Below are 21,345 nucleotides of genomic sequence, written 5' to 3'. Positions count from 1 at the left end.
CCTTTAGCTATTTCATTACATTCATTTCATGACATTTTGTAAGACCACATGTCTCACACAGCCAGGTTCATACTCATATATTGATAAATAATAGAATGCCTTCCCTCTGTAGCCTCCACCTTTTACTAATCACTTTAGCAAGCAAAAGTGTTTTTTTTTCCTCCAAATAAGTCAGATGGGTTGCAAATGTGTCACTCTGAAAAGAAGGTGCCCTGATACTTCTGCATAAAAAGACCAAGTGCCAGTTACCTCAGCTTTACCACTTGTCTGGACACCAATTCAGAGTTTCAAAATGATCCCAGTAGCTGTATCTTCACAGCTGCTAGTTGTGAAATAGTTAACTAATAAAACTCTAGGCTACATCGGTCAGAGGGAGTAATTAATCATGTCTCGTGGAAGTGCCATTTTGCCCTTTTGTTTTCCACAACAGTGGATTCTTTTCAACTCCGGTCCCATCTGGAAGTTACTGTTCCCACCAAAGTGCTCAGAGTCCAAGTCTCAGCCTGAGGAGAGCATGAGCACCGGAGCAAAGAGAGAGAAACACAGAAAGAGAACTGAACTCTCACAGACGATAGCAGCAGGCATTTTGCAAAGAGCCTTAAGGGAAAGTCACTTTCAGTATCACTGAAGAGCACGCTACCCAAAACGGAACCTTGAGCTACTACAGCTTCAGGGACTAGAATTCTCTGCAGTTCATAAATACGAAGCTTGCAGCATCCCAACACAGAATGACTTGAAATAAGACGCTGAAGATCAACAGAACCTGGATTTTGAATGAGGGAAACTGTGAACTGGGCAAGAATGGAGATTATTCCACTCAACACAAGAAGCCACCAGTGTCATCAATTCTCGTGAAGAAGAAGAGAAGGTTAATATTAGAACTTCAGTAAAAATGAATTAGATTTTTCAATTAATCACTTTCTTATCTTTATAAAAATCACAGTGGTCAAGGATCAAGTTTAGGAGTTGTTATGGGTCAATATCTGGCCTGTTGTTAGCTGCTGTTGAGTCAGCTCAGACTCATAAAGACTTTATATATAACAGAATGAAACATTGCCCAGTCCTGTGCCATCCTTCATGGTCTTTGATATGTTTGAGTCTATTGTTGGGTCTATTATGTCTATCCATCTCATCGATGGTTTCCTTTCTTTTTGCTGACCTTCTACTTTACCAAGCGTGATATGCTTTTCTAGTGATTGGTCTTTCCTGATTACGCATCCAAAGCAAGCTAGCAGAAGTCTCACCATCCTCACTTCTAAGAGGCATCCTGGTTGTATGTCTTCTAAGACTGATTTGTTCGTTCTTCTGATAGTCAACATTCTTTGCTAACACCACAATTCAAATGCATCAATTCTTCTTCTATCTTCCTTTTTAATATCTGGACTAGGTGTATCTCATTGACAACTGCAATCATTGATTATAAACCATTAGTATTATACTACTAAATCAATGGTTTATATTCATAAATGAACTATATTTAAATAGAAACCATTCATTTAGTATTATGTGCTGGCCACTGTGTAAACTACTTTACAAATATTATGGCTGATCTGCCCAATAACACTGCAGTGTAGGCATTATGAATCCCATTTCAGAGAGTAGTAAACTGGGACTCACAGAGGATATATGATTTACTACTATAAACGCTAAATACAGAAAACTCTGAGGGAAAAAATGTCACCTATCATTGCATCTCCACTGTGATTTTAATCACTCCCTTCTGTACTTGGACCCTAAAATTTTAACAAAATTGAAATACCCCATCTACTATTTTGTATCCTGCTTTTTTGCTATTTCCTCACATCATTAAATATTCTTTGAGAAAATCATTTTTAATGAATGAACTGTTTTCCATTCTATAGTTGTGCCATCAATTATTTAAACAACCCCCTATTGTGGGACATTTAGGTAGCTTCTAATATTTTTTCTATTATGCTAATGGATGAGAAGAATATTCTAGAACATAAATATTGTGCATCAATTTAATTATTGCCTTAGGATAAATCCCTAGATGTAAAATTCCTGGCTCAACATGTATGAACATTTTAAGACTGTTGATATACAAATTGCTAAATTACCCTTAGAAAGTTTGCACCAATTTACAGCCCCACCAGCAGCTACAGATGAAAACATTACTTTCCTCACATCCTCAGCAACATAGTTGGTGTCATTTTTAACTTTCCACCAACCCGATGAGTAGAAACTTACTGATTTTTGCTGTTTATAATCTGAACTCCTTAGGTGGCCAGTGAAGAGGAACAACTTATCGTGTTTATGGGGCATAAGTTTTTGTTCTATTATGACATCCCACCATGTTCGCTACCCATTTGTCTATCACTATGTTTGGAGATGCGGTTACTCAGGACTCCAAAGAGACCCCTCAGGACCTTATCAGTGCTTAGTGTGGTTATGTTGGTGATGAGGCTGAAAGTCGTTCTCCTGGGCATTTAGCAACGTCATCACACCTAGCCCCTGCCTAGAGGGCTGGAGGGAAATCTTTACTAAGTCTAACCCCAAGATCACTGTAGCAAATATCGGGTCTCTGGACTTAGAAGCTCTCCAGGAACCAGGACTAGCACTTCAGCACTAAGAACTTCGAAAGGTGTAATTTCTCACAAACTTTTTTTTAAACCCAGTCCACTGCCATTGAGTTGGTTCTGATTTATAGAAACCTTATCGGACAGAGCAGAACTGCCCCATAAGGTTTCCAAGGCTGTAAATCTTTACGGAAGCAGGCTGCCACATCCTTCTCCCGCAGAGCAGCAGGTGGGTTCTAACCGCCGACCTTTTGACTTAGCAGCCGAGTGCTTGACCACTATGCCACTGGGGATCCCTCTCACAAACTTGACCTCCCTCCTGCCCTTACCCAGTGACCATGGCTCTCTTCTCACGAGAAAAAAAAAAAAAACACATTGCCACTGAGTCGATTCGGACTCATAGCAACCGTGTAGGACAGAGTAGAACTGCCCCTTATGGTTTCCAAGGAGCAGCTATTGGATTCAAACTGCCAGCTGAGCTCCTAACCACTTTACTACCAGGGCTTCTCACAAGACTAGGGCTAAAAGGCCAGCATGGAAGCAAACCATCCCTGCAGATGGTGGAGATACCCTTTGGGTGACCCTGAGACATGGCAGGAGCAAAAAAGGGTGACTGTCTTCCTGCTTCTAGAGAGGGAGCAATACTCCAAAAAAAAGATGCAGCAGTACCAGCGGAAATAATCACCAACCACACAACCACCCCTGCCTAACTTGACCTCAATGGTTGGAATTCACCCTTCCTCTCTGCTATTCCACAGCACTTTCCTCCTGCCTCCCTCCACTGGTACACAACTTGTTTTGGTTTGTTGTTGGTTTCCATCTGTGTCTCCCCATCTAGAACGTCAGTGGTCCAGGTTTGGGCCATCCAGTACCTACCACCACCACCAAGTGCCATCAAGTCAATTCCGATTCACAGCAACTCCATGTGTGCCACAGTAGAACTGTGCTCCATAGGGTCTTCAATGGCTCATTTTTTAGAAGTATATTACCAGTATATTCGAAGGCCTCTGGGTGTACTCAAACCTCCTACCTTTAGGTTAGCAGTCTATCACATTAACGATTTTCACTACCTTAAAACCTTTGTAGTTGCAATGGACAGATGAATGAATGAATGAATAAACAAAGCAATTATTTGATACCACCTTTGCCCTGTTTTGAAATTACAAATGTACACAGCTGCTTGCTCATACAATTGCAGACTCGGAAGACATTTATATGGCCCCACATACACCTGACACATAGTAGGATAAATGTTTACTGAAGGAACAAATGAACCAAACCACACTTCAACCACAATCACCCCTAACTTGAGCTCATCTTTTAGAAGTTCTTCCCTTAGGAGACGTGTAAAATGCAGCAGAATTCTCAACCTGTCCCCGCGGTCGCTGGTGCTAGACAAAGCAGTCTCTGTTGGGTTGTTCCAAGCAGGCCGTGGGCAGCTGGAGTAACATCGTGTGACAGCTGCCCCCACAGGACTTCCAGAATAATGAAACGCCTGCCTCCCCAGCCCGATGTTGCTGAGAACCACACTTTCCAGAGAAAGGCCCAGATCCAAACAGCACACACCTGAGTGCAAGTTTGTTTACGTATGCCGATAATGATAACCTCTGTCAGAACAAAAAAAAAAAAGCAAACCTGTTGCCTTGAAGTCAATTCCAACTCATAGCAACTCTGTAAGACAGAGTAGAACTGCCCCACAGAGTTTCCAAGGAGTGCCTGGTAGATTCGAACTGCCAACCTTTTAGTTAGCAGCCATAGCACTTAACCACTACACCTTCGGGTTTTCCAAGTCACCTCAAACTCAGAGAACTCACAGTGGCAGCCCCTCATGGCAGTGGAAAGAGGGGTCTGCAACAAACACTTGCCTCAAACCCAACCCTAGACTGAGTCAGACATGGATTCTGCCAGAAAAAATAAGCTGTTGCAGCAGTTTAATTACAAGTTTTGTCATGGGAAAACACCCTGGAGCTGAAACATTCGGGGCAAGGCTCCACGTCGTCAGCAGAACAAGGCAAACAATAAACCTGGGCCTGCAGGCCTCCCAGGCAGTCCCCTCGAGCACGGCAAGCTGCCTCCAGTCAGCCTGACAGGTACGTCGGCTGTCTCCCATGTGCACCTGCCTTCCCTGATACCCTGGGAGCTCTCCGCTTACTGAATAATTGAATTTCCCATCTGAAGGAAGTTCTGTTCTCTTCTCACACCAACATTAGGCCTTCTAAATATTTCAGGATCCCCGGGTTGTATAGGGTCACTCAAGTTCACCCTTTAGATAATGTGAAGCCAGCTCCAGCTGCAGGGACTGCCCTGAATAAAACTGTAAAGAAGTAAAGCCCTCTACCCTGAATCAGGACCCATGTCTAGTGGTCAGTGAGCCCTCTGTTTGGTGAACAGTTATTGAGCACCTGCTGTGAGTGAAGTTTTGTGGTCTCTATAAAGGAGACAACAACTCAGAAAAGGAAGATGTGAGAAGGTGGGTTGTGTGCAGGGTCTTCTGGCCAGCTTCCAGCTTGCTGTCTGCTACTCCTTGCTGTGGTGATGAACTCCAGGCAACTCTGACGACTCATGGGCCATACCCATGTCCCCCTGGGCCCTTTGATAACTGCTCCAACACAGCCCCAGTTAGCCTCAGGAGGCCTCATGGGACCAGTTGGTCTCCAGGAGGCTATTACTTGGGCCTCACTAACAACATTCACATTACTACAAAGCAAACACTGTAAATACCCAGTTTCACCAAGTTTGAAAATTTTGCCTTCTCCTCGTCTCTGTCCATATTCCCTTTCACACATGTTTGTTATTTCCAGAAAGAATCTCCAAGGAAATATTGAAAGGAGGGTTTACCTTACTGCTCTGCTTAAACTCTACTAAAGACAGCCCCTGATAGTGGTAGTAGTGGTAAAGTCCCCGGGTTGTAGAAACAGTTAATTTGGTTGACCGCTAACCCAAAGGTTAGAGGCTTGAGTCCATGCAGGAGCATCTTGGAAGAAAGGCCTGGAAATCTATGTCTGAAAAGTCAGCCACTGAGAACCCTGTGTAGCCCAGTTCTACTCTCACACACGTGGAGTTGCTCTGGGTTGGAATCAACTCCATAGCAACTGATTAAAGGCAGCCCTTCCCCAACAGCCAACCACAGCAGGTCAGAGCTGATTAGTTGCTACTCCCACCCTGGACTACACGGTTCCACGAAAGCCCACAACCAGAGTCACTGCCCACAGCTTGCTTCTTGCTCCAGGTTCTCTCGCACTGCGTATGCTCTTGCCTTGTGCCCTCCTTAGGAGGGTAAGTCAAAAAGTATTGCTACTAGGGTTCATACATGCACAGGTTTATTCCAGACAAAACATGTTTAAACATGTCTCTGTGGTCAGTGGATGGCTGCAGACAAGTTCTCTCAGTAATACACCTGTCTTAGTCTCCCTAGGGTGCTTTCAAAAAACAGGACACTTTTTGTACCATGGAAAAAAATGATTTTGAGGTCAGGGCTAATACCAAATTTTTAACAAACTCACGTGGACATCTTCCCAAATTATTGAAGTTTTGCAACAAGTTTATGGGAACTCTGCTCCATATGAAACAGTAGGTTTTAGATGGATCAAGCATTTTAAAGAAAATCAAGAAGACCTCTAAGATGAGCCAACAGAGAGAAGATTATGGAGACTGTTTTTTTGGATTCCAAAGGGTTAATCTTGACAGATTTTCTCAAAGGAGAGAGGACAATCGTGGGAGCATATTATGAAGAAGTTTTAAGAAAATTGAACAGAGCACTGGTGAGGAAAAGGCCAGAAAAGTTGCACCAAGAAGTATTTTTTTCCATCATCTGCTCATTCTTTGAGGGTAAGCAAGGGCTGTCCTACGACAATTTCTTTGGGAAACCTTGCCCCATCCAGCCTGCAGCCCTAATTTTGCCCCTTCAGACTTCTTTTTGTTCCCAGAACACAAACAATATTTAAAAGGAGCACAATTTGAATCCCTCAAGGATGCCAAAACTGCTGTTTTGGCGTGGTGTAAAATGAAAAGTGCAGAATTCTTGAGGAAAGGGTGGTTGTTGTGTTATTAGGTGCTGTCAAGTCAACTCTGATTCATAGCGACCTTATGCACAAGAGAATGAAACACTGCCCGGTCCTATGCCATCCTCATAATTGTTGCTATGTTTGAGCCCATTGCTGCAGCCATTGTGTCAGTCCACCTTGTTGAGAGTCTTCCCCTTTTCCACTGACCCTCTGCTTCACCAAGCCTGATGTCCTTCTCCAGGGACTGATCCCTCTTGATAACATGCCCAAAGTATGTAAGACATAGTCTCGCCATCCTTGCTTCTAAGGAGCATTCTGGTTGTACTTCTTCCAAGATAGATTTGTTCTTTCTTTTGGTAGTCCATGGTATAGTCAATATTCTTCACCAACACCACAATTCAAAGGCATCGATTCTTCCTCAGTCTTCCTTATTCATTGTCCAGCGTTCACATGTATATGGGGCAATTGAAAACACCATGGCTTAGGTCAGGCTCACCTTAGTCCTCAAGATGACATCTTTGCTTTTCAAGACTTTAAAGAGGTGTTTTGCAGCCGATTTACCAAATGTAATTTGTCTTTTGATTTCTTGACTGCTGCTTCCATGGGTGTTATTGTGAATCCAAGTAAAATGAAATCCTTGACAACGTCAATCTTTTTTCCATTCATGATGTTGCTTATTGGTCATGAGGATTTTTGTTTTTTTTATGTTAAGGTGTAATCCTTACTGAAAGCTGTAGTCTTTGATCTTCATCAGTACGTGCTTCAAGTCCTCTTTACTTTCAGCAAGCAAGGTTGTGTCATCTGCATATTGAGGGTTGTTAATGAGTCTTCCTTCTATCCTGATGCCCTGTTCTTCTTCATATAGACCAGTTTCTCAGATTATTTGCTCAGCATACAGATTGAATAGGTATGGTGAAAGGATACAACCCTGACGCACACCATTCCTGAGTTTAAACCATGCAGTATCCCCTTGTTCTGTTCGACCAACTGGCTCTTGAGCCACATACAGGTTCCTCATGAGCACAATTAAGTGTTCCGGAATTCCCATTCTCCTCAATGTAATCCATAATTTGTTATGGTCCACACAGTCGAACGTCTTAGCATAGTCAATAAAACACAGGTAATTTTCTGGTATTCTCTCCTTTCAGCCAGGATCCATCTAACATCAGCAATGATATCCCTGGTTCCACGTCCTATTCTAAATCCAACTTGAATTTCTGGAAGTTCCTTGTTGAGATATTGTTGCAGCCACTTTTGAATGATCTTCGCAAAATTTTGCTTACATGTGATATTGTTCAATTAATTTCCACATTCGGTTGGATTACCTTTCTTGGGAATAGTCATAAATATGGCTCTCTTCCAGTTGGTTGGCCAATTAACTGTCTTCTAAATTTCTTGGCGTGGCAAGTGAGCACCTCCAGCACTATATCCAATTGTTGAAACATCTCAATTAGAGGAAGGGTTAGAGAGATGGAAACACCACCTTCAGAATTGTATAGACCTAGATGGAGGCTATGTCAAGAAACAATAGCTTCAAATTTTGATATTTTTGTTTAATAAAGGTTTCTATGATTTTGTAGCAATACGTTCAGACTCACCCTCATTTGTCTTTATGGTGCAGACCCTCAGAGAACATAGTCACAGAAGTCTAAGCCTCCCAAAAGACACCTGTACTGCAGCCCGAGGTGGCTGCCTTCACTCAGGGAGCTGATAAAACCCTACGAAAGAACTCCCAAAAGTTCTCCCTGCCAGAAAGAGGGAGAGAGGGGACATGACCCGCCCCATTGTTATGCTTTCTAGTGCTGACCACATCAGAGAGAATCATGCCGTCTCCCTATCTCGCTTGTCTTCAATCCCTGTGCTTGGGGAGCCACCTCTCGCCTGCCCTCTAAAGACACAGACTGAACTTTCTCCTGGGGCAAGGCCCAGAAAGAAGGACTCAGCACATGGTCAAAGTGCATGCCTCTATCACTTCTCACCCCTAAGCCTGTGGGGTGGGGCTCAGGTTACCACACAGCAGCTAAACTCATGGTGCCTCACCTCTCAAGCACCCCAAATGATAAGAATGTTCATACAATAAGAGGGGGCATTGGTAGTTCAGTGGTAGAATTCTCATCTTCCATGTGGGAGACATGAATCTCTCAACGGCAGTGGGCTTGAACGTGGTTTGGTTGTGGGAGTCCTGGGTTTGATTCCAGCCAATGTACCTCATGCATAGCCACCACCCATTTGTCATTGGGGGCTTGGGTGTTGCTATGATGCTGAACAGGTTTCAGTGGTACTTTCAGATTAAGACAGACTAGGAAGAAAGGCCTGGCAATCTATTTCTCAAAATTAGCCAGTGAAAACCCTATGGGATCACAATGGTCAAGTCTTCAACTAAGCAAGGGGAGGGCACAGGACTGGGCAATGTTTTATTCTGTTGTGTATGGTGTCACCATGAATTGGGAGTCACTATGAGTCAGGGGCCAACTCAATGGCAGCTAACAACAAATGATACATATGTAAACCCTTAAAGATTCTTACTCCACTCCCCCTCCCAATAGGTAACATTGTCCTTAAGGTCTTTCTGTCTTAGCCTTTCAAGTACACATACCAAGAGCCCCAGGGCACATGGGCATGGTTTTCTCATTCTCCTTACCATCAGTTACATTCATGAGCCACAGTGTTAGCTGATAACAGGGTATGACCCATCCCAGGAATTTCTCATTTTCAAAGGCTTTTGAATACAAAAACATCTCTAAGTGTCTAAGGAATTTATCTCTATTGGTGAAGTTATAGGTAGCCCAGTTAATAATCAGAGTTAGAAAAGTTATTAAGCATTCCCTTAAATCATATCACATGAACATCTGCCCACCTGAAAACCCCTCGGGCTGACTTGGCCTGGCCAGTTTGGTTCTTGTAAGGGTGTTTGTGATATTGATTATCCAGCTAGAGACGGAGCCTTAGGAATAAGCCTGGACTCAGACTAGCAGGCAATCATATTTACACATTGATCTGCCATCTTCCTCCCTCCTCCCTCCCCCACTTTGGAAGATTTAGCAAAACATATTTCAATTCCCACTTTAAAATGAAATCATTAGCCTCGAAATAATTAACCTTGAGTCACTAGGAAAGCCTATAATCTGCACACACACTTATACTGGTCGATTGGCCCAGTGAAGGGGGTGAGCCAAGCTTTCTCAACAGGACTTTCTGGAAGCTTCAGAGAGTGAAATATGGGGATGGGTGGGGTACATGTGTTTGGAAGCAAAAAGCACAAATTCCAACTATAGAGCTATTTCTAAGTGGGAGGCTCTCACAGCAATTACATCCTTCCCCACCACTACTATGAAACATTGATATATTAAACGTATCCTTATGCCCTTCTGGGAACCCTGGTGGTGTACTGGTTAAATGCTATGGCTGCTAACCAAAAGGTCAGCAGTTTGAATCCACCAGGCGCTCCTTGGAAACTCTGTGGGGCAGTTCTACTCTGTCCTATAGGGTCACTATGAGTTGGAATCAACTCGACGGCAACAGGTTTTGGTTTTATGTCCTTCTAACTCTATGATTTTTAAACATATTTTTCCTTCATGTAATGTTTTGCTGAAGGCTCACTGAGTGATATTTGAAACTGGATCCTCAGCCACCATGAATACTGAAAGTTAATGTATAATACAGCCAGGACACTGGGCAGCCTCCTGGGAGCATAAGTACCAAGGACCATTGTGCACTGATGGTCCTCTTCCTGTCTCTCATCATCCCCTGTTAATTGCTTACATAGCCCTCCTCTTTGTATCTTCCTGTGGCTCAGCCCATGATGCTGGACTGAACATAAAGCATCCAGAGCCTCTTCTGCTGGGGATGGAACACTAATCCCAAGAGATGCACCACCAAAGTAGGAGTCTATGTTCAGATGAAATGGAAAGCGTTGCCTAATTTACCTTCTTTCTAGAGATCCACAATGTTTTTGTTAGTAAAGCCTCTGAGATGACCTTCAGGAAAGATGCCTGTTTTTTTCCAAACTTATTAACCTTTCCCTATAATGAATTTTTTATGAATATCTTGCAGACTCATGCTCCACGAAACACACTTGGAAAAAGTGTTTCTAGAATGGTATAAGGATGGTGTCTGCAACAATAGTTCTGCAAATGTAGCAGTGAACTTTGCGCAACTGTTTTTCTCAGGGATGTTTAATTAAAGCCAAGGGCATGAGTCCTAAAATGCAATTCAATGAAGGTAATTATGTAAGGACATAAATGAATATGGTTCAAGAAATCGGCCTTCTGATCGTCCAATGAGATCCACAGGTCTCAGAGTGCCTACAGGGATAGATGGGACGTGTGACCTTAGGTGGTCACCTCTAAATGTCATTGCTCTTACCAAGCTTTGTAGGTACTGAATGGCTGACAATTCAATGTTAAACTCTCTGAGGAAAAACAGTAGAACCATTATCTTACCCTGGTAATCAAGGATATATTCTTATGTCTTGGGAACCAAAAAAACAAATGGTAGTGATGCCATCTGTGTAGGAAAGTTGGTAAGTTGGTCAGTGTTTTCACCTGAATGAAACTCACCATGCTCCTCAAGAATGGGAAGCATGAGATGACTTGCCTGAGGGCACCTGGTGGGCTGGTTAGAGGTATAAACTAAGTCCACTCCTGATTCTACCCGTTACCAACCTACTAATTGATTACTCACCTCACCCATGACCCAAAGCAGTACCAATTGCTGTCATATCAGTTCAGACTCACGGTGACCCCATGCGTGTCCATTTTCCATAGATATGCTGCTGGCCATGCCAGGTTAACAAACAGTGCTCGGTGGTGCCACACACCCAGGACTGGTATAATACCCGCTATACCTGCCATACCCTAGTTACGCCTCTGCCTCCTGGACTCTTACTGTTTTTGCCTGAAACTTCTTTTTTCCAGTACTCTAACTATACAAAGGAAGCCCTGATGGCATAGTGGTTAAGAACCATGGCTGCTAACCAAAATGTTGGCAGTTGGAATCCATGAGGCACTCCTCAGAAACTCTATGGGGCAGTTCTACTGTGTCCTATAGGGTCGCTATGAGTTGGAATCAACTCGACGGCAATGGGTTTGGTTTTGGTTTAACTATACAAATGACGATGATTATGGTGGTGATGGCGGCTGTGTTTTTATTGAGCACCTATTCTCTGCTATGTATTGTATACCATGTACTATGCCCTGTCTTAAGCTCTCCTTCTCAGTTTACTTTGCTGGTTCTTTCTCATATTTCTGACTTTTAAACATTGGACTGTGTCATGGATTGAATTGTGTCCCCCCAAATATGTGTCAACTTGGTTAGGCCATGATTCCCTGGGTTGTGTGGTTGTCCTCCATTTTGTGATTTTCGTATGTGTTATAAATCATAATCTCTGCCTATGGTTAAAGAGGATTAGGGTGGATTGTAACACCCTTGCTCAGGTCACATCCCTGATCTAATGTAAAGGGAGTTTTCCTGGGATGTGGCCTGCACCACCTTTTATCTTACAAGAGATGAAAGGGAAGCAAGCAGAGAGTGGGGGCCTCATACACCAAGAAAGAAGCACCGGGAGCAAAGTGTACCCTTTGGACCCCAGGGTTCCTGCACAGAAAACTCCTAGCCCAGGGGAACACTGATGAGAAGGACCCTCCTCCAGAGCCAACACAGTGAGAAAGACTTCCCCTGGAGCTGACGCCCTGAATTTGGCCTTCTAGCATACTAGACTATGAGAAAATAAATTTCTCTTTGTTAAAGCCATCCGCTTGTGGTATTTTTTTATAGCAGCACTAGATGACTGAGAGAGAGTGTCCCAGTGTTCAGATCTCAGACCTCTTCTCTATTTTCACTCACTTCCCTAATGGTCTCATGCAGTCTCGAGATTTAAAAACTATCTGCACATTAATGACTCCCAATATCATAGCCCAGCCCCAGCCTAAGCTCTGAACCCCAGACTCACATATCTACTTGCCTACTTGATACCTTCCTTTGGATATCTAATAGACATTTGCACCTTTAACATGTCTAAATCCCTCCACTTGATTCCATGCCTCTCTCCCTACAGCTGAAACTTTCTCCTCCCACCATATTCTTTATTTCAGTGCATGGTAACTCCACTCTACCTGGTGATCGGGACCAAACCTTGAAGTCAGTCTTGATGTCTTTCTATTCACATATGCCACGTCCATCCATCAGCAAATCCCATAGGCTCCACCTGCAAAATATGTCCAGATCCTGATTGCTTTTTACCATAGCCACCACAACCGTAATCTAACCTATCGTCATCTCTCACCTGGATTGCATGGCCCAACTGGTCTTCCTGCCTCCCCACTTACAGTCTTCACATCTCTTTTCCACTGAGCAGCTGGAGTGATCCTCCTGAAATGTATTTCAGGTTGTGTTATTGCTCTAAACAGGGCCTACAATGGTTTTTCATCTCACTCAGAGTAATCACGTAAGGCCTACCTGATGGGGCCAGCCCCCACACAGACATGCATGCACATGGACATGTATACGCACACGGACACATGTACACACACATGCACCCTCTGCTCTTTGCCCCCTTCCTCCTTCCCCTCATTCACACCACTTCAGCCCCACCGAGCACTTGATGTTCCTTGAATTTGCCAGGCATTCACTCATCCCATCACTTTTGAACTTACTCTTTTCTTTGTCTGGATATCTACATGGTGCCTCATTTTTTTTTTTTTCCACTCAAGCATCACCTTATTAGAAATGCCTTCCTTGACCACCCTATACACTCACCCCCACATGTATACATTGTTCCTTTCTGTTCCTTTACCCTGCTTTATTTTTTTTCATCCTATTATTGCCATCTGACACATTATATATTTACTTGTTCAGTTTTTGTCTTCCTGCATCAGAATATAAACCTTTTAAGAGAAGAGGCTTTATCTATTTTGTTTACTGCTTTACTTCCAGCAACTAGAATATCGCTTAGTGTATATTTATTTTTGTATTTGGGTTATCTGCTAATAAGCGCAGGTATCACGATCCAAGGTCACTGGGTGGCACAAACTGTTTGCAATCGGCTGATAACCTAAACATTAGTGGTTCAAACCCATCCAGCAGTGCTGTGGAAGAAAGACCTGGTGATCTGTTTCCCTAAAGATTACAGTCAAGAAAACCCTATGGAGCACTCTTACTCTGTAATACACAGAGTCGCCATGAGTCAGAATTGAGTCAATGGCAATGAGTTTGGGTTTTTTTTTTGGTGTTATGATCCAATTTTACAGATGAAGAAATTGAGACTCAGAAAATATAGAAAAATTGCCAAAGATTAGTAAGTGGTAGAGTCAGGATCTGAACCTAAGTTTGTTACACTCTAAAGCCATAGCAGTTTCCATAATAGCTTGTTTGTTTGCTTGTTTTGCATCCTACTCTCTGCAGCTTCACCATACCCATCATTCTCAGAACAATAAGACCCCGTTCTGTCTTAGTCACCTAGTGCTGCTATAACAGAAATACCACAAGTGGATGGCTTTAACAAAGGGAAGTTTATTCTCTCACAGTCCAGTAGGCTAGAAGTCCAGATTCAGGGCACTGGCTCCAGGGCAAGGCTCTCTCTGTCAGCTCTGGAGGAAAGTCCTTGTTATCAGTCTTCCCTTGGTTTGGGGGCATCTCAGCGCAGGAACCTCAGGTCCAAAGGATGCACTCCACTCCTGGCACTGCTTTCTTGGTGGTTCCCAACTCTCCGCTTGCTTCCATTTCCTTTTATCTTCCCAGAACAAAAACAAAAACAAAAAAAATGTAAGATAAACGGTGGTGCAAGCCACACCCCAGGGAAACTCCCAATACATTGGATCAGGGATGTGACCTGGTAAGGGTATTACAGTCCCACCCTAATCTTCCTTAAAATCAAATTACAATCACAAAATGGAGGACAACCACAGAATACTGGGGAATCACGGCCTAACCAAGTTAATACAAACATTTTTGGGGGGACATAATTCAATCCATGACACCTTCCCGCTCACCTCCCTTCTCCCACCTTTGGGAAACAAACAGCTAGCAGGGGCTGCAGTGCGCAAATGCAGATGCAGGTCAAACAGGCAGAGGCGAGAAGCACAGGTTGTCCAGCACCCTGCCTCTTCTGTCTCTTATAATCAAGCTACCAATGTGCCTACAGCTGGCTCGGATTCCAGAGCACTTTCCTCCAAAAAAACAATGTGTTCCAAGGGGTCTGAGGCTCCCCACAATCACTTTGCTGCGACTCTTTTGGACCTGCTCACTGGGCATGCTGTTCAGGGCTTCTGTATTAATCGTGAGATCTAGAAAAGAGCAGGAAATCTATCCCTGTAATTGTAACTCAGCTGGGTTCCTTAGGACCTTTTCTGGCTCAGCGATGTTTTCCCTTGTTTACCAGTACTGCTGTCCCACGGGTCAGCAAAGAGCACCTCCTGTGCATCAGAGCTACGGCTGCTAACCAAAAGGTTGGCAGTTCAAATCCACCAGGCGCTCCTTGGAAATCGTGGAGGGCAGTTCTACTCCGGCCTGTGCAGTTGCTATGAGTCGGAATCAACTCGATGGCAACGGGTTTGGTTTTTGGTTGGTCCATCAGAGCAGAGCACCTGAGACATGCCACTGACCAAAGGTGTAGGTGAGGTGCCGGGGGGGTTCTCAGATTAAGATCTACGCCAGGTCCCTCCCTCAGCAAGCCACATTGCCGCCACCTGCTGTCCACCAGGCTGGGGGCTGGGAGGCAGGAGGGCAGTGGGAGAGGGCTCTAGGAGTGGCTCAAAGACAGTCGTGCTTTAACAGGGCCTCATACTCTCTCCCATGGAACATCGACTTTCCCTCCAACTTGCTCCCAAGAGCTGCAGCTGACATGTTCTGCATACTCAAGAAGCAGGTGCCTGCAGCCACTGAGAACTCAAGCTGTTTCCCTCACATGCCACCTCCCAGGCTCTTCCCTGAGGCCACAGGAGGAAATTTCATCAGAAGAGTATCAATGTATTGATATGGGTTCCGACAGCCTTTCTGAACAGAATTCCAAAGCCACGAGCCACCTCTCTGTCACCCCTGCATGGCACACTAACTTCCTCCTCGGGGACACCACTTTCCTAGACTCTGTTGACCTAAGCTGTGGGCTGAGCTTTAGGGTTTCAGCGTTTTTGTTCAGCTGGAGCTGACGACGGGTGGAGAAGGGGTGTGTGAAGGGGAGGGTGGAAGACAAGTAGAAGAAAGGAGAAGCAGAGGGAAGGTCGCCGATGCCTCCAGCAGTCCTGAGGTTGCTGCTACTTGGTAGGCATCTTCCCTCTAACCTCTAACCTCTAACCATTCTGTATTCCAGGGAGACGAGGCCTGCTCTTTGCCATTTCACAGACTGATCCGAGGCAGGCTGGCCCCATCACCTGACGCTCTTGCAGCTGCTGCTCCTGGCAAAGCATCTGGTCTGATTTCTTCCCCTTTTCCCCAATCAGTTGCTTTCTGCTTGTCACCCTACTTGTAAGCCCATGAGTCCCGAATGGTTCCCCCAGGGTATTTAAAGTTGTTATGTGTATTGGGGGGTAGACTGGGGAAAGGAAGTTGGCGGGGGCGTATAATCGTCAAGTAGGGAAAGCTGGGTTAAGTAAAGATGAAGCAGATTTCTTTGCTGCAGGACTTCTCAGATCCTTTAGTACACATGTTTATATTGTGGATTTCCAAGAGGGAATCAGAATAGTAGGGTTCTTTTAACTTACTTGACTGCAGAATACACGTTCTTTGTTCTGTATTTTGTGAAACATCACGGTAGGCATTTGGCGGTCACCAACACCATAAACACTAATACAAAGTAAGGGGAGGAATTGGGAAAAGTAGGTAAGGCTGTACCTCTGGTGGGACAGAGAATCCCACTTTCAGAGAGGTAAGACACCTGGCCCTTTTCAGGACCACCTGTCGCCACCATCTCTGTCCTGGAAGAACTTGCCATGTGTTTGGGGAAGAGAGAATGTAAGCCATTGGTTGAAGGTGTGTAGGAGGTGGGCAGCTAGAGGGGACAGGGGATAACAAAAGGAGGATGGAGAAGCTGGGGAAATGGCAGAGTGGGCTAACTCCCTTCTGAGATATGCCAGAACCGGCCCCCCGCCCCGCCATACCCCAGCCCTCTGGGAGAAGGGGGAGAGAGGAAATCAGAGGTGAGCTGAAGAAAACGACAGGCTGATAGTTTGCTACCCAAGTTTGATGGTCTTTTTATTTGTTTGTGTGTTTGTTTTAATTCTGTAAAGTGAGTATACGGAACTAAAGCATTGCTAAGCCTTTCGGTTCATTTTGACCAGTATTTATTGAGCCACCCATGAGTACAACTCTGAGTCAGGGACTGTGGACAATAAAAAGTGTGAAACCCAGTTGCTGCTTTTAAAGCGCTGGCAATGTTACTGAAGTGACAAGACCACAGGGGTGGGTGATTAGGGAACAAGAGGAGGCTTAATCAAGAACAAAAGGGGAGGACTGCCGACAATCAGTGGCAGCACCCTCAGGGGGTGCAAGCTGTGAGCACTGAGACAGGAGGAAGAGCGTCTTGAAGAATTTACATGTATGAGGATGATTGGAGGAGGGGAGGACATTCTCCAGAGCAGGATAGTCAGAGAGACACCTAAAGCAACTCCATCTGTCCAAATCAAAATGGCCACCAGTTTTAACACCTGTCTAGGGCAGCCGGTGTGGTGGGGAATACAGGGACAGAACATGGTGGGCTGCTTCACAACATTGGCTCTTATAAGGAGGATGGAGGGATGGCAATGGCTAAGGCTACACCCTCTACTGGGTACCCTTGGACTTTGTAGGTAGGCAGAGAGATGGGGAAAGCCAAGCCTACACCCCTTACAGGCAGCACATGGTGGTGGTCAGAAGGCCACCCATGTGACCTTCATCACTTCCCCATCTGCCAAATGGGAATAATGCCATCTTCCTAGTTCTTCCTGATGGAACATGGCCAGTCTTCTTCTTCCGTATATCCCTTCTTACTGTTCCTCAGGCCTCCCTCTCTTACACGGTCTCATTGTCAAGATCAAATAAAATACCATATGTGAACAAACTTTGAATGAATTTTATACAAACATCTGTCTAATATGACTGCAGCACTGTGCTGAGAAATACACAGATTGATAAGGCGGAATGTCCACTCTCCAGGATTTTATAATGAGATCTGAGGGACATTTACATAGCAAGTGGCTGGAGTACTTATCAGGTAGGATCACAGTGGGACTGAGGGAGCACAAAGGAAGACTGCCCAGAAGAAGGGACATTTAAGCTAGAATTTGACAAAAGTCTATCTGGGGGCAGAATATTCTCTGTAGAAAGAAGAGTATGTACAAAATCCAGAAGCACAGAAGTCCATGATGGGTTCATGGGACAGTGAAGAGTCAGATGGCTGCATGGACCACCTGGGGAGTGGTGGACGGGGAGGCTGGAGAGGTCTGATGAGGACAGATGGTCGTAGTCCAGGATCCTTGGAAAGGAGGCTGGCCTTTATCACAGTTAGTGAAGAGCCAAGGGAAGCTGCTAAGAGGTGATCTAGAGGCACTGTGGCATGGAGGATGGGTAAAAAAGGAGAGAGAGATCAGTGGAGGGGGCAGATTAGAAGTCCATTTTTGAGCCTTTGGGATTGAGGAAGCTGTGGCACATCCACGTGCCAGGGAGTGGGGATACAGATATGTAACTTAAGAGAGGGGTTGGAGATGGGGCTGAGGGAGTAAGAGTAATGTGGTGTAGACAGTGAAAAGAGAGGACAGTGGAGGACTGGAAGCCCACACGCTCTTGGGCCAAATATTTAATCTCTCTAGGCCTCAGCTGAGAAACCCCTGAGTGGTGCAAATGGTTAAGTGCTCGGCTACTAAGAAAAAAAGGTGGCCATTCAAGTCCATCCAGAGCCACCTCCGAAGAAAGACCCGGTGATCTGCTTCCAAAACGTCAGCCATTAAAAATCCTACGCAACACACCTCTATTCTGACAGACACGGGGTTGTCATGAGTCAGGATCATCTCAACAGCAACTGGTGTAGGCCTCAGTTTACTCATTTGTAAAACATGGGGAAAGAGTTCTTCCTCCGCATGTCCATTGTCAGGATGAAATAAACAAAACAGTTTGTGTGAAACTCTCAGCATAGCCTGGCAGGTATGCTCAATAAGGTCAGCTCTTACTATTGTCATTGGTTCTGGAGGGACAGGGTGAAGCCCTGGCCGCAGAAACAGAGGGGAGTCTGATCTAGACGTAGCAAAGAGATCAAAGCTTGCTGACAGCAAGGTCACCTTGCTGCTGTATTTCTCAAACGAGTGTTTACCACTTCCTACGTTGTTCCCGACCCAGAAGAGAGTCGGTTCTGAAGCCAGGATGAGAGTGTGACGCAGTCTCAGTAATGGGAAGTGTGGCGAAGCGGGAACAGAGAGCCAAGTAGGTTACTAGGATGGCAGGACTGCCAAGGGCAAGAATAGAGAAAGAAAAGAGAGCAGAGCCCTTAGCGACATCACCATTTGCGGCATGAAGAGGAAAGGAGAATACAGGGAAGAAAAAATGAGCCATCAGGAAAGGAAAGAAACTTAAAAAAACCACTTCCATGAAAACCAAGAGAGAAGAGTTTTAATAAGCAGGAAGCTTCATATCCATGGAGTCATCTGGACAAATGAGAACCAAACTGAGACATGCCCTGTGGGCCGTAATCAGGACCTCTTGGTGTCCACTGAAAAGGCAGTTTCCACGGGATGGTGAGACGAAGTTAAACCACGTGGGCTTGGGAAGTTAATGGCCATTAGAGCACAGACTTCATTGTTAGAGGAAGCGGCTCAGGCTGGAAGTATTGGGAGGCCTGCTAAACTAAAGAATGAATTTCTTAAGGGGAGGTGTGAGCCGATCTATCGGTGGAAAGAAAAAGAGCTAGTGGTGAGGAAGTGGTGAGCTAGTGGTCCTTGTAAACCAACAAAGAAAAAAGATGGTGGCTAAGGCAAGGTCCCAAGGTAGAAGGGAAGGCATGGAAGGAGACATCCTTCCTCTGCACACAAGAACAGAGAGATAAGAATAGTGGATGAAGAAAGAAATTCTGAGGGAGAAAGAGAGGAAGCAGAATTAGCCTCCATATTCTAGGTTCAGTCTGACAGGCTGAGTCATTCCCCCAGGAGGGCAGGGATGAGGCAAGATGGAGTGGGGTGAGGTGGCTGAGATCTGAAGAGAATAAAAATGTTAAAGCAGGGCTGCTGTGGGAAAAGCAAAGTGAACACAAGGAATGAAGTTCAAGTCTGCTTTAATATGTATTCCCCTAACAGAAGATCTTGAGAAAGTGATTCAGGTGCAAGCAGTGTATTTAGGAAGGAGCCCTGATTGCACAATGGTTAAGCATTCGGCTGCTAACAAAAAGGTTGGTGGTTAGAGCCCACCAGCTGCTCCACAAAAGAAAAGACCCGGCGATCTTCTTCCATATAGATTACAGCCTAGAAACCCCTACAGGGCAGCTCTACTCTGTCACGTGGGGTTGCTATGAGTCGGAATCTACTAGATGGCACCTAACAACAATAGTGTATTTAGGTTGCACAATGGTTAGCACTCGGCTGCTAACTAAAATGTTGGTGGTTCAAGTCCACCCAACAGCTCTGTGGGAGAAAGACCTGGTAATCCGCTCTCATAAAGATTACAGCCTAGAAAACTCTATGCGGTAATTCTAGTCTGTCATACGGGGTGGCTATGAGTCAAAATCTACTCGATGGCACCTAGCAACAAGTGTGTTTAGAAGGTGATCCCAGGAAGCATGTCAGTGAGTAGGAACTTGAGTCAGGGAAGGTAAGAAAGCTAATAAAGGGTACATTAATGGGCATGTTACTGCTCCAGGAAACTGGGATTCAATACCTTGTGGGGTCCTTCCAGACCAGGAATTTGAGGTAGACAGAAATCTGAGATGGCTCCCAAGACTTCCGTCTCCTGGTGATCACAACCTGAATATTCTACTTTCCTTAAGTGTGGACGGACGGTGAGTATGATGGAATAAGACTCCCATGATTATGTTACATTATATGGCAAAAGAGATTTTGCTGATGAAATTAAGGTCCCTAATCAATTGACCTTGAGTTCTTCAAAGGAAAGATCATGCTGGGAGAGACTGACTTACCCAGATGAGCTCTCAAACAATAAATAGCTGCAGACACTCTTCTGTTGGCTTTGACAAAGCAAACCGCCATGTACTGATGAGGACCAAATGGCAAGGTCCTGATGGCAGTCCTAGGAGTCGAGAGCAACTACTGGCCAACAGCCAGCAAGAAAACAGGGACCTCACTCCTACTACTGCAAGAAGATGAATTCTGCCACCAACCAGGAAGTTTAGGAGAGAACCCCAAGCCTCAGATAAGATGGCAACTCCAACTAACACTATGGCTTTAGCCTGAGCGACCCTGAGAGGAGGACCCAACTAAGCTGTCCCCAAACTTCTTATGCACAGAAACTGCAAGATAGTAAATGTGTGTTGTTTTAAGCCATTACGTTTGTGGTGATTTGTTATGTAGCAATAGAAAACGAATACTGATGCGCTGAAGACTAAAAGACATGGGCACCGAGGCCACAGGTGACCTTCAGGGTGGGCTAAAGGGAAACAGACAGAGTGCCAACAGCTTCCTTCCTCATCCTGAGGCCATCTTTAGACCTGGAGGCTCAACCCCAAATTCAAACACAGGAAAAGGCAGGGTGAGTCCTTCCTCTCCTGCTGATCTGTTTGCAAGATGCTGACAGTATGCTGAGCCCCTGCATCGTGTGGACCTGAAGGCGGAGCAGACCCAGCAATCAGAGCTGGAGGCCCTGCCAGGCTTGTTGATGGAGATGTACTGGGGCTGCCA

This window comes from Loxodonta africana, chromosome 19 (assembly GCF_030014295.1).
Source record: "Loxodonta africana isolate mLoxAfr1 chromosome 19, mLoxAfr1.hap2, whole genome shotgun sequence".
Classification (NCBI taxonomy): domain Eukaryota; kingdom Metazoa; phylum Chordata; class Mammalia; order Proboscidea; family Elephantidae; genus Loxodonta; species Loxodonta africana.
The sequence above is the reverse complement of the archived record's forward strand: the minus strand, read 5'-3'. Positions refer to the sequence as shown.